We start from the raw sequence: 13,572 nt of genomic DNA, 5'->3' as shown, positions 1-13,572 counted from the left end.
ATGGGGCCTTATATGGGGGTCAGTATTCCGCATGGAGCCTTATATGGGGGCCAGTATTCCGTATGGGGCCTTATATGGGGGCCAGTATTCCATATGGAGCCTTATATGGGGGTCAGTATTCCGCATGGAGCCTTATATGGGGGCCAGTATTCCGTATGGGGCCTTATATGGGGGCCAGTATTCCTTATGGGGCCTTATATGGGGGCCAGTATTCCGTAAGGGGCCTTATATGGGGGCCAGTATTCCGTACGGAGCCTTATATGGGGGCCAGTATTCTGTACGGAGCCTTATATGGGGGCCAGTATTCCGTATGGAGCCTTATATGGGGGCCAGTATTCCGCATGGAGCCTTATATGGGGGCCAGTATTCCGCATGGAGCCTTATATGGGGGCCAGTTTTCCGCATGGAGCCTTATATGGGGGCCAGTATTCCGCATGGAGCCTTATATGGGGGCCAGTATTCCTTATGGAGCCTTATATGGGGGTCAGTATTCCGCATGGAGCCTTATATGGGGGCCAGTATTCCGTATGGGGCCTTATATGGGGGCCAGTATTCCTTATGGGGCCTTATATGGGGGCCAGTATTCCGCATGGAGCCTTATATGGGGGTCAGTATTCCGCATGGAGCCTTATATGGGGGCCAGTATTCCGTATGGGGCCTTATATGGGGGCCAGTATTCCGTATGGGGCCTTATATGGGGGCCAGTATTCCGTATGGGGCCTTATATGGGGGCCAGTATTCCGTATGGGGCCTTATATGGGGGCCAGTATTCTGTATGGAGCGTTATATGGGGGACAGTATTCTGTGTGGAGCGATTCACCGGTTTCTGAGCTATTGTGGAATTTACAATAGATATCGCTCATGTAATGTAAGAAGTGAAATCATTGCATTGTACTATATATATATATATTTCTCCGCCGTATCTCTGCATCATGAATCATGGTATGTGTTAAAGGGGCCCACTGAGACTCTTTCGCCCGGGGCCCAGAAAAACCTGGAGCCGGCCCTGCACACGCGGCTCTGCTCCGTACACCTCGTACACACGCGGCTTTGCTCCGTACACCTCGTACACACGCGGCTCCGCTCCGTACACCTCGTACACACGCGGCTCCGCTCCGTACACCTCGTACACACGCGGCTCTGCTCCGTACACCTCGTACACACGCGGCTCTGCTCCGTACACACGCGGCTCCGCTCCGTACACCTCGTACACACGCGGCTCTGCTCCGTACACCTCGTGCACACCCTGCTCCGCTCCGTACACCTCGTACACACGCGGCTCTGCTCCGTACACACGCGGCTCTGCTCCGTACACCTCGTACACACGCGGCTCCGCTCCGTACACGCGCGGCTCTGCTCCGTACGCCTCGTACACACGCGGCTCTGCTCCGTACACGCGCGGCTCTGCTCCGTACGCCTCGTACACATGCGGCTTTGCTCCGTACACCTCGTACACACGCGGCTCCGCTCCGTACACCTCGTACACACGCGGCTCCACTCCGTACACCTCGTACACACGCGGCTCTGCTCCGTACACCTCGTACACACGCGGCTCTGCTCCGTACACACGCGGCTCCGCTCCGTACACCTCGTACACACGCGGCTCTGCTCCGTACACACGCGGCTCCGCTCCGTACACCTCGTACACACGCGGCTCCGCTCCGTACACCTCGTACACACGCGGCTCCGCTCCGTACACCTCGTACACACGCGGCTCCGCTCCGTACACCTCGTACACACGCGGCTCCGCTCCGTACACCTCGTACACACGCGGCTCCGCTCCGTACACCTCGTACACACGCGGCACCGCTCCGTACACCTCGTACACACGCGGCTCCGCTCCGTACACCTCGTACACACGCGGCTCTGCTCCGTACACCTCGTACACACACGGCTCCGCTCCGTACACCTCGTACACACGCGGCTCCGCTCCGTACACCTCGTACACACGCGGCTCCGCTCCGTACACCGGGTACACACGCGGCTCTGCTCCGTACACCTCGTACACACGCGGCTCCGCTCCGTACGCCTCGTACACACGCGGCTCTGCTCCGTACGCCTCGTACACACGCGGCTCCGCTCCGTACGCCTCGTACACACGCGGCTCCGCTCCGTACACCTCGTACACGCGCGGATCCGCTCCGTACACCTCGTACACGCGCGGCTCCGCTCCGCACACCTCGTACACGCGCGGCTCCGCTCCGTACACCTCGTACACGCGCGGCTCCGCTCCGTACACCTCGTACATACGCGGCTCTGCTCCGTACACCTCGTACATACGCGGCTCAGCTCCGTACACCTCGTACACACGCGGCTCCGCTCCGTACACCTCGTACACACGCGGCTCTGCTCCGTACACCTCGTACACACGCGGCTCCGCTCCGCACACCTCGTACACGCGCGGCTCCGCTCCGTACACCTCGTACACGCGCGGCTCCGCTCCGTACACCTCGTACACACGCGGCTCTGCTCCGTACACCTCGTACATACGCGGCTCTGCTCCGTACACCTCGTACACACGCGGCTCCGCTCCGTACACCTCGTACACACGCGGCTCTGCTCCGTACACCTCGTACACACGCGGCTCTGCTCCGTACACCTCGTACACACGCGGCTCTGCTCCGTACACCTCGTACACACACGGCTCTGCTCCGTACACCTCGTACACACGTGGCTCTGCTACATCCACACTGTAAACCCCTCCTGACCCCACACATAAACTTCAGCTCATCCAGCACCATGACAACCAGCACAGCAGAGTCCTGCATCCACTGAGGCCCCTGATCATGTGACCCCTGACTCCTCCCCTCCTGTGACCTCATCACAGCTCCTGTGCGCACAGAGCAGCCATATATGTGGTGGCGGCTCTGCAGGTGGAGGTATGTGGAGACCCCCATTACTGGGCGCAGGGGGCATTAACCCCTTCAGCACGGAGACTCTTTTGGGGTCTTGTGTTGCCCCTTTATAAGAATGATAAGGTTTTTGTTCTGTTTCCTGTAATAGATACATACGACCCAACTATGGAGACAGGAAGGGAGGAAACGTATTGTTCTCATAGTACAGGACCCCTTTACTGCCCCCACAGTGTAATGCCCCCATTATGCCCCTTATGCAGGATGTATGATGCCCCCCACAGTGTAATGCCCCCATTATGCCCCTTATACAGTATGTGTGATGCCCCCACACAGTGTAATGCCCCCATTATGCCCCTTATACAGGATGTATGATGCCCCCACACAGTGTAATGCCCCCATTATGCCCCTTATACAGGATGTATGATGCCCCCCACAGTGTAATGCCCCCATTATGCCCCTTATGCAGGATGTATGATGCCCCCCCCACAGTGTAATGCCCACATTATGCCCCTTATACAGTATGTATGATGCCCCCACACAGTGTAATGCCCCCATTATGCCCCTTATACAGGATGTATGATGCCCCCACACAGTGTAATGCCCCCATTATGCCCCTTATACAGGATGTATGATGCCCCCACACAGTGTAATGCCCCCATTATGCCCCTTATGCCGGATGTATGATGCCCCCCACACAGTGTAATGCCCCCATTATGCCCCTTATACAGGATGTATGATGCCCCCACAGTGTAATGCCCCCATTATGCCCCTTATACAGGATGTATGATGCCCCCACAGTGTAATGCCCCCATTATGCTCCTTATGCAGTATGTATGATGCCCCCCACAGTGTAATGCCCCCATTATGCCCCTTATACAGGATGTATGATGCCCCCACAGTGTAATGCCCCCATTATGCCCCTTATACAGGATGTATGATGCCCCACACAGTGTAATGCCCCCATTATGCCCCTTATGCAGTATGTATGATGCCCCACACAGTGTAATGCCCCCATTATGCCCCTTATGCAGTATGTATGATGCCCCCACAGTGTAATGCCCCTTATGCAGGATGTATGCTGCCCCACACAGTGTAATGCCCCCATTATGCCCCTTATGCAAGATGTATGATGCCCCCACAGTGTAATGCCCCCATTATGCCCCTTATGCAGGATATATGATGCCCCCCACAGTGTAATGCCCCCATTATGCCCCTTATGCAGGATGTATGATGCCCCCACAGTGTAATGCCCCTATTATGCCCCTTATGCAGGATGTATGATGCCCCCCACAGTGTAATGCCCCCATTATGCCCCTTATGCAGGATGTATGATGCCCCCATAGTGTAATGCCCCTTATGCAGGATGTATGATGCCCCACACAGTGTAATGCCCCTTATGCAGGATGTATGATGCCCCCACACAGTGTAATGCCCCCATTATGTCCCTTATGCAGTATGTATGATGCCCCCACACAGTGTAATGCCCCCATTATGCCCCTTATGCAGGATGTATGATGCCCCCACACAGTGTAATGCCCCCATTATGTCCCTTATGCAGTATGTATGATGCCCCCACACAGTGTAATGCCCCCATTATGTCCCTTATGCAGTATGCATGATGGCCCCACAGTGTAATGCCCCTTATGCAGGATGTGTGATGCCCCCACACAGTGTAATGCCCCCATTATGCCCCTTATGCAGGATGTATGATGCCCCACACAGTGTAATGCCCCCATTATGCCCCTTATGCAGGATGTATGATGCCCCCCACACAGTGTAATGCCCCTATTATGCCCCTTATGCAGGATATATGATGCCCAAACACAGTGTAATGCCCCTATTACACCCCTTATGCAGTATGTATGATGCCCCCACACAGTGTAATACCCCCATTATGTCCCTTATGCAGTATGCATGATGCCCTTACACAGTGTAATGCCCCCATTATGCCCCTTATGCAGTAGGTATGATGCCCCCACACAGTGTAATGCCCCCATTATGCTCCCTATGCAGTATGTATGATGCCCCCACACAGTGTAATGCCCCTATTATACCCCTTATGCAGTATGTATGATGCCCCCACACAGTGTAATGCCCCCATTATGTCCCTTATGCAGTATGTATGATGCCCCCACACAGTGTAATGCCCCTATTATACCCCTTATGCAGTATGTATGATGCCCCCACACAGTGTAATGCCCCCATTATGTCCCTTATTCTTTATGCATGATGCCCCCACACAGTGTAATGTTCCCTCAGTACCGCCTGAGGTCCTGCACTTGGAATGATTCCTCTGGAAAATGGTTTTCCCTCTGCCTGCTCCCCTCCATGTAGACCCTCGAGCATGTATACATACATGTAGGGGAGCAGGCCTTACTAGATATTGAGGCTTTGTACAGTAATATACCGCATGAGGATGGTATCAGAGGAGTAAGACGTTTCTTGAAATCAAGATCAATAGAGTGTAGCAGACCTAATGTCTTCATGGAGGATCTTCTAAAATTCACTCTTAGGCTGCGTGCACACGATGCGTTTTTCATGCGTTTATGCTGCGGAATTTCCGCAGCGGAAACGCATCAAAAAAGCATGGTAATCCGCACCCCATGGTCCCCAGTGGCATTCCGCAATGTCAATGCACATGCTGCTGCTTTTTCCGCAGCGTTTCTGCAGCGCAAATAAATCCGCAGCATGTTCATTAATTTTGCGGAAGCGCAGCGGTAGCGCTGCCATTGACTTGCATTGAGACGCATAGAATCCGCGTCTGTACATTTCTACAAGCGAATTCTATGCGTCTCTATGTGCGGATGGTACCCAGGTCTGGAGGAGAGAAGACTCTCATCCAGACCTGGGTACCATTGTACCTGTAAAAAAAGAATAAAATAAAAAATAAAGTTTATATTCACCTGTCCGGCGGCTTCTCTCTGCTTGCCGGCAGCGCTTCTCCTTCCAGGACCTGAGATGACGTCACGGTCATGTGACCGCAGGCTGTCTCGCGATGTGCCGGCAACCTGGAAGAAGCCAGGACGAGCGTGACAGCACACGCCGGGGCATCGGGGGTGAGTATAGCTTTATTTTTTTTATTTTTACGGTCACACTATATAAATCCATGCCTTTTGCATGGATTTATACAGTGTGACCTAGTTGTCAAGCACTTTCCCAGTGATGCTATCGCCTGGAAAGTGCTTGTCAGTCCGCATGCGGAAACACATGCGTTAACGCATGTGAATCCGCATGTATTCTGCAGGAAAAACGCATGCACAATCTGCATGCGTTTTTTCTGCCAGGGAGATGCAGAAATGCTGCAGAAATTTTCTGCTTCATTTCTGCATCGTGGGCACATAGCCTTACTCATAACTTCTTTCTTTTTGACAGGAAATACTTCCACCAGCTCAGGGGTAGTGCGATGTGGAGCCCCTGTGTCCCCTCGTATGATAACCTCTTCCTGGGCTGGTGGGAGGAAACCACAATATTCAGGGATGATCATAAGTGGTGACATCCATATATTTGGGTACAGTATAGATATATTGACCACATTTTTATCATCTGGTCGGGGACGAGTGAACAATTTTTTTTTAATTTTTCAGGGAGCTCTACATCAATAGCGATGGCCTTAGATTTACATCTGAGTTTAATTATTACCAGTTGCCTTTCTTGGATGTACTAATCTAGAAATAACGGGATGGGACCCTAGGGACACTCAACTACCATAAACCTACAAGCACTAATAAACTATTGAAGTGGGATAGCCACCACCCCATCCCACTGAAAAAGGCAATACCCAATGGCCAATTTTTACAGTTGAGAAGGAACTGTTCTAATGTCACAGATTTTAATATACAGACAATAGACATGAACACCAGATTCATGGAAAAAGGTACCCACAGTACATTTTGGATTCCGCACGATCGTTTACAGAAAAACAGGAGAGACAAACATTCCTCCATACCTAACCAAGAGACCAAGAAAAAGATGGGATAACACTGGTAATAGGAACTGAGTAACCGTATCTTTAATATCCTCCGAAAACACTAGGATGTACTTGTGGCCGACCCGGACCTGAGGGTGCTGTGGGATCTACTCCCACAATAACTTTCAGAATTGGTCAGTCAATTAGGGACCATTTAGTGCATAGTGTCTATAAAAAACCAAGGGGACATGGCTAGATAGAAGAATCTTTGGTTTCTTCAGATGTGGAGAATGTTTTTTCTGTAATTGGATGAGACATATAAATCTTGTTCCTCCACTGGTAAAACCATTGTTCAGAGGGATTATTCCAACTGTAAAACCTCGGGACTTGTATATATGGCCACATGCACCTGCCCCTAGATTATGTAGGCAAGGTCAAGAGGGAATCTAGGAGTAAGGTGGGGTAGCATCTGGGCGATATATGCCATGGTCACGACACCCCATTAGCGAGGCACATGAACAGTGTACATCGAGGTGAAGCCGGAGACATCTCCTTTTGTATTATTGAGGTGGTTAAACCCAATGTGAGAGGAGGTGATCACAATAGATGTATCCTCAAAAAGGAAAGTGAGTGGATTTCCAGATTGGATTCACTAGACCCTAAGGGACTGAATGAGCAAATTTCCTATGCTTGTTTGTGTGAATACAACCCCATTTTGGGTTACATTTTTGGATTTTATACTCTATTCATTGCTACTCTCATTGTTCATTCATTGTTCCCTGTAAATAGGGTTCACATATTGTTTTACTTCATGAAGAGATCTGAGCTTCTATATCAGAATTATTTCTTATCAGTTATATCCCATATATACTATTTACACTGTGTGCAGAATTATTAGGCAAATGAGTATTTTGATCACATGATACTTTTTATACATGTTGTCCTACTCCAAGCTGCATAGGCTTGAGAGACAACTACCAATTAAGTAAATCTGGTGATGTGCATCTCTGTAATGAGGAGGGGTGTTGACTAATGACATCAACACCCTATATAAGGTGTGCTTAATTATTAGGCAACTTCCTTTCTTTTGGCAAAATGGGTCAGAAGAGAGATTTGACGGGCTCTGAAAAGTCCAAAATTGTGAGATGTCTTGCAGAGGGATGCAGCAGTCTTGAAATTTCCAAACTTTTGAAGCGTGATCAACGAACAATCAAGCGTTTCATGGCAAATAGCCAACAGGGTCCCAAGAAGCGTGTTGGCCAAGAAAGGCGCAAAATAACTGCCCATGAATTGAGGAAAATCAAGCGTGAAGCTGCCAAGATGCCATTCGCCACCAGTTTTGCCATATTTCAGAGCTGCAACGTTACTGGAGTATCGAAAAGCTCAAGGTATTCGATACTAAGGGACATGGCCAAGGTAAGGAAGGCTGAAAAACGACCACCTTTGAACAAGAAACATAAGATAAAACGTCAAGAATGGGCCAAGAAATATCTTAAGACTGATTTTTCAAAGGTTTTATGAACTGATGAAATGAGAGTGACTCTTGATGGGCCAAATGGATGGGCCAGAGGCTGGATCAGTAAAGGGCAGAGAGCTCCACTCCGACTCAGACCCCAGCAAGGTGTAGGTGGGGTAATGGTATGGGCTGGTATCATCAAAGATGAACTTGTGGGACCTTTTCAGGTTGAGGATGGAGTGAAGCTCAACTCCCAGACCTACTGCCAGTTTCTGGAAGACAACTTCTTCAAGCAGTGGTACAGGAAGAAGTCGGTATCGTTCAAGAAAAACATGATTTTCATGCTGGACAATGCTCCATCACATGCATCCAACTACTCCACAGCGTGGCTGGCCAGTAAAGGTCTAAAAGAAGAAAAAATAATGACATGGCCCCCTTGTTCACCTGATCTGAACCCCATAGAGAACCTGTGGTCCATCATAAAATGTGAGATCTACAGGGAGGGAAAACAGTACACCTCTCGGAACAGTGTCTGGGAGGCTGTGGTGGCTGCTGCACGCAATGTTGATTGAAAACAGATCAAGCAACTGACAGAATCTATGGATGGAAGGCTGTTGAGTGTCATCATAAAGAAAGGTGGCTATATTGATCACTAATTTTTGGGGGTTTTGTTTTTGCATGTCAGAAATGTTTATTTCTAAATTTTGTGCACTGATATTGGTTTCCCTGGTGAAAATAAACAAGTGAGATGGGATTATATTTGGTTTTTATTAAGTTGCCTAATAATTCTGCACAGTAATAGTTAACTGCACAAACAAATATCCTCCTAAGATAGCCAAATCTAAAAAAAAAACACTCCAACTTCCAAAAATATTAAGCTTGGATATTTATAAGTCTTTTGGGTTGATTGAGAACATAGTTGTTGATCAATAATAAAAATAATCCTCGAAAATACAACTTGCCTAATAATTCTGCATGCAGTGTAGTAACTAACAAGTGTGGTGATCCTTGTTTATCTCTAATTATGCAATAGGGGTCAAATTTGACCATTTAGGAATATACTGTGGGCCATCATCCCATATTTTTTGTAGTGACAAAGTAGATCTACATGACTATTGCATGATGGGAGGATGTGCAATACTTGTGTATAATCTCCCATGAAGCTAATCTCAGAGACAGGACTTTTCTATATTGGAATGCAATCCAAATTCATTATGCGCTTCAGCGTGCAACTCATACTTATGGACATTCACAGTCTCAGAATGATCCTAGATGTGCTCCGGCGTGTAACACAACTACGGGCATACGCAGTCCCGGGTACTACTGGCACGGTAGGAATCAGTTTATCTGGCTTTTCAGTGTAAAGCGCGTCACTTCCGGACATGCACACTAGGGGATGGACATTATCGGACCTCTAGCTCATGAGAAGTAGCGCAAGCGCAGTACATTATTGTAGACAGACTCCATTCTATATACAGTGAGTACGGAAAGTATTCAGACCCCTTTAAATTTTTCTCACCCTTTGTTTCATTGCAACCATTTAATAAATTCTAAAAAGTTAATTTTTTTTTTCTCATTAAAGTACACTCTGCACCCCATCTTGACTGAAAAAAAACAGAAATGTAGAACGCTTTGCAAATTTATTAAAGAAAAACTGAAATATCACATGGTCATAAGTATTCAGACCCTTTGCTCAGTATTGAGTAGAAGCACCCTTTTGAGCTAGTACAGCCATGAGTCTTCTTGGGATTGATGCAACAAGTTTTTGACACCTGGATTTGGGGATCCTCTGCAATTCTTCCTTGCAGATCCTCTCCAGTTCCGTCAGGTTGGATGGTGAACATGGGTGGACAGCCATTTTCAGGTCTCTCCAGAGATGCTCAATTGGGTTTAGGTCAGGGCTCTGGCTGGGCCAGTCAAGAATGGTCATAGAGTTGTTATGAAGCCACTCCTTTGTTATTTTAGCTGTGTGCTTAGGGTCATTGTCTTGTTGGAAGGTGAACCTTCGGCCAAGTCTGAGGTCCAGAGCACTCTGGAAGAGGTTTTCATCCAGGATATCTCTGTACTTGGCCGCATTCATGTTTCTTTCAATTGCAACCAGTCGTCCTGTCCCTGCAGCTGATAAACACCCCCATAGCATGATGCTGCCACCACCATGTTTCACTGTTGGGATTGTATTGGGTAGGTGATGAGCAGTGCCTAGTTTTCTCCACACATACCGCTTAGAATTATCACCAGAAAGTTCTATCTTCATCTCATCAGACCAGAGTATCTTATTTCTCATAGTCTGGGAGAACTTCATGTGTTTTAGAGCAAACTCTATGCGGGCTTTCATATGTCTTGCACTGAGGAGAGGCTTCCGTTGGGCCACTCTGCCATAAAGGCCCGACTGGTGGAGAGCTGCAGTGATAGTTGACTTTGTGGAAATTTCTCCCATCTCCCTACTGCATCTCTGGAGCTCAGCCACAGTGATTTTGGGGTTATTCTTTACCTCTCTCACCAAGGCTCTTCTCCAGCGATTGCTCAGTTTGGCTGAACGGCCAGGTCTAGGAAGACTTCTGATGGTCCCAAACTTCTTCCATTTAATGATTATGGAGGCCACTGTAAACCTTGAGTAATGCAGAAATTCTTTTGTAACCTTGGCCGGATCTGTGCCTTGCCACAATTCTGTCTCTGAGCTCCTTGGACAGTTCCTTTGAGCTCATGATTCTCATTTGGTCTGACATGCACTGTGATCTGTGAGGTCTTATATAGACAGGTGTGTGCCTTTCCAAATCAAGTCCTATCAGTTCAATTAAACACAGTTGGACTCCAATGAAGGAGTAGAACCATCTCAAGGAGGATCACAAGGAAATGGACAGCATGTGACTTAAATATGATTGTCTGTGCAAAGGGTCTGAATACTTATGACCATGTGATATTTCAGTTTTTCTTTAATAAATTTAAAAAAAAATCTACATTTGTTTTTTTCAGTCAAGAAGGGGTGCAAAGTGTACATTAATGAGAAAAAAATGAACTTTTTAGAATTTACCAAATGGCTGCAATGAAACAGAGTGAACAATTTAAAGGGGTCTGAATACTTTCCATACCCACTGTAAAGCGGTGCTGCACGTAGTGGCTTAGAGGAATGCGGTGTCCACCGCTAGTTCCTGGTGGTGCTGTGTGCGTTGTTAGGGGCAGGATGGTATCTAAAGGCGGGGGGCGGGAATAGTGAGGGCGGCTGACCAATCGCCGGCAATCCCACAGGGCTGTGTAGTGTGAACTCCGGAAGTGCACGTGTGACGTCACCGGAAGTGACTCGCTGCTCCCAGGAAGCTGTGCGTTCAACAGGCCAGTGTAAATGCGTTTCAGTGAGCCGGAAGTTTGAGGGAGAGAGAACGTGCGTTCCACCAGTATAGAGCATAAGACCCCATGGGCATGAGCCAGAGCCTTTGATGGAGTGGTGAAGGATCCAGGAGAGGGGACAAGAATGTGCCAGAGAGGAATAATCTTCAATAAAGGAGACAATATATGAGTAGGATATGGAGATCAAAACATGTATATTATTGACCTATTCAAATTGAAGACCACATTTCCAAGCGTAAAATACATTTCAACATAGGGTCACATAAGATCCCTGGGTGACAAGTTTCTTTATACCAATTGTCCAATGAGAACCAAACTCCAAATATAAAAAAACCTTATAGAAAGGCAGTAGGTCATAGTCCCTATTAAGGCTTTTCGGTGAAAAGCACCGTGATGGGTACCAATGTGGCCCCCCCATATGCAAATTGCTTCATGTCATCTTTCGAGAATCAGGTGGTCTACTCTAATCCGCTTTTTCAAGAACATTCCATTCTCTGGGAACGTTTCATAGATGACATCTTTTGCATATGAGAGGGTCCCTTAGAATCCTTAGAGGTTTTTCTCCACACTTAACTCCGCATAGCCAGATTTGAGCTTCACCATGACATATGATTCAAGCAGTGTTAGTTTCCAAGGATCAAGGATACACAGGGCCACCTAACAACTGACCTCTATTCCAAGCCCACCGATCGCAATGGCCTATTACACTTTTCTAACAATCATCCAAGGTCGTTGAAGAAATCTATACCTACATCACAATTTCAGAGGGTCAAACAGATAGTGTCCAGTGACACTATCCGCAATCAGAGGTTACAAGAAATGATGACCAAATTCATTGAACGAGGCTATCCACCTAGCTTCTTGCATCCCCAGGCGTTGAATTCCAGAACTGATCGTCCAAACACTAAGGACAGAATCCCCTTCGTTCACACGTTCCACCCCTTCGCCTACATCTTACATAAAACCATTAGGAAACACTAGAACATCTTACAAACCAGCTATCCCACGATCCCTGCGTTCCAACAACCCCCTTCCTACCGTGTTTTAAGAGCGCAACCAATATTAGAGACTCTCTGGTATGTACCGATTTGGGCACAGCGCACCAATGTCCTAAACAACGGTTCTTCCAGAATCCCAAAATGGATTCAAAGCACAAGTCCACAATTCTGTGCAAAAACCTAATGTTACCCATTCCCCAACACTTTATCACGGCAGGACATAGTATTTCTCAATTCAAATACCAGGTATTGGAACAAGTTTTGACACCACGTCGGAGGGGGCGACCAAGTGAGCCTTCTCAAACGTAGAGAAGCCTTCTGGATTCATGAATTACAGTCCTTAGAGCCGAAAGACCTTAATAGGGACTGTGACCTACTGGCTTTTTATATAAGGTTTTTTTATGTTTGGAGTTTGGTTCTCAATGAACAATTGGTATAGAGAAACTTGTCACCCAGGGATCTTATGTGACCCCATGTTGAAATGTATTTTACGTTTTTAAATGTGGTCTTCAATTTGAATAGGTCAATAATATACATGTTTTGATCTCCATATCCTACTCAAATATTGTCTCCTTTATTGCAGATTATTCCTCTCTGGACACTCTTGGCCCCTCTCCTGGATCCTTCTCAACTCCAACAAAGGCTCTGGCTCATGCCCATTGGGGGCTCTATATTGGTGTAACGCACGTTCTCTCTCCCTGGCACTCAAACTTCCAGCTCACTGGAACGCGTTTACACCGGCCTGTGGAACGCACAGCTTCCTGGGAGCAGCGTGTCACTTCCGGTGACGTCACACGTGCACTTCCGGAGTTCACACTACACAGCACTGCGGGATTGGCCGCGATTGGTCAGCCGCCCTCACTATTCCCGCCCCCCACCTTTAGAAACCATCCTGCCCCTGAAAACGCGCACAGTACCAGGAACTAGCGGTGGACACCGCGTTCCTCTAAGCCACTACGTGCAGTACCAACTTATAACCAGGAACTAGGGGTCACAGGTATGCTACATCCA

At 48.1% G+C, this 13,572-nt stretch overlaps 2 protein-coding genes across 2 annotated transcripts in view; both read left to right on the top strand.

The window, feature by feature from the left end:
• LOC141219377 (uncharacterized) overlaps positions 1-13,572 on the top strand; it is a gene marked incomplete at its 5' end in the record, with an annotated part of 47,472 nt that overhangs the window by 27,373 nt on the left and 6,527 nt on the right. The window lies entirely within an intron of this gene.
• LOC141219384 (uncharacterized) overlaps positions 2,813-13,572 on the top strand; it is a 138,608-nt gene continuing 127,848 nt past the window's right edge. The window contains exon 1 of the mRNA XM_073666107.1: positions 2,813-2,879. The gene's annotated coding sequence lies outside the window, so the exon portion shown is untranslated. The remainder of the gene's footprint in view (positions 2,880-13,572) is intronic.

This window comes from Phyllobates terribilis, unplaced genomic scaffold (assembly GCF_046119375.1).
Source record: "Phyllobates terribilis strain yellow unplaced genomic scaffold, ASM4611937v1 Scaffold_265__1_contigs__length_2625494, whole genome shotgun sequence".
NCBI classification, from domain to species: Eukaryota; Metazoa; Chordata; class Amphibia; order Anura; family Dendrobatidae; genus Phyllobates; species Phyllobates terribilis.
This window is presented reverse-complemented; position numbering and strand designations above follow the sequence as displayed.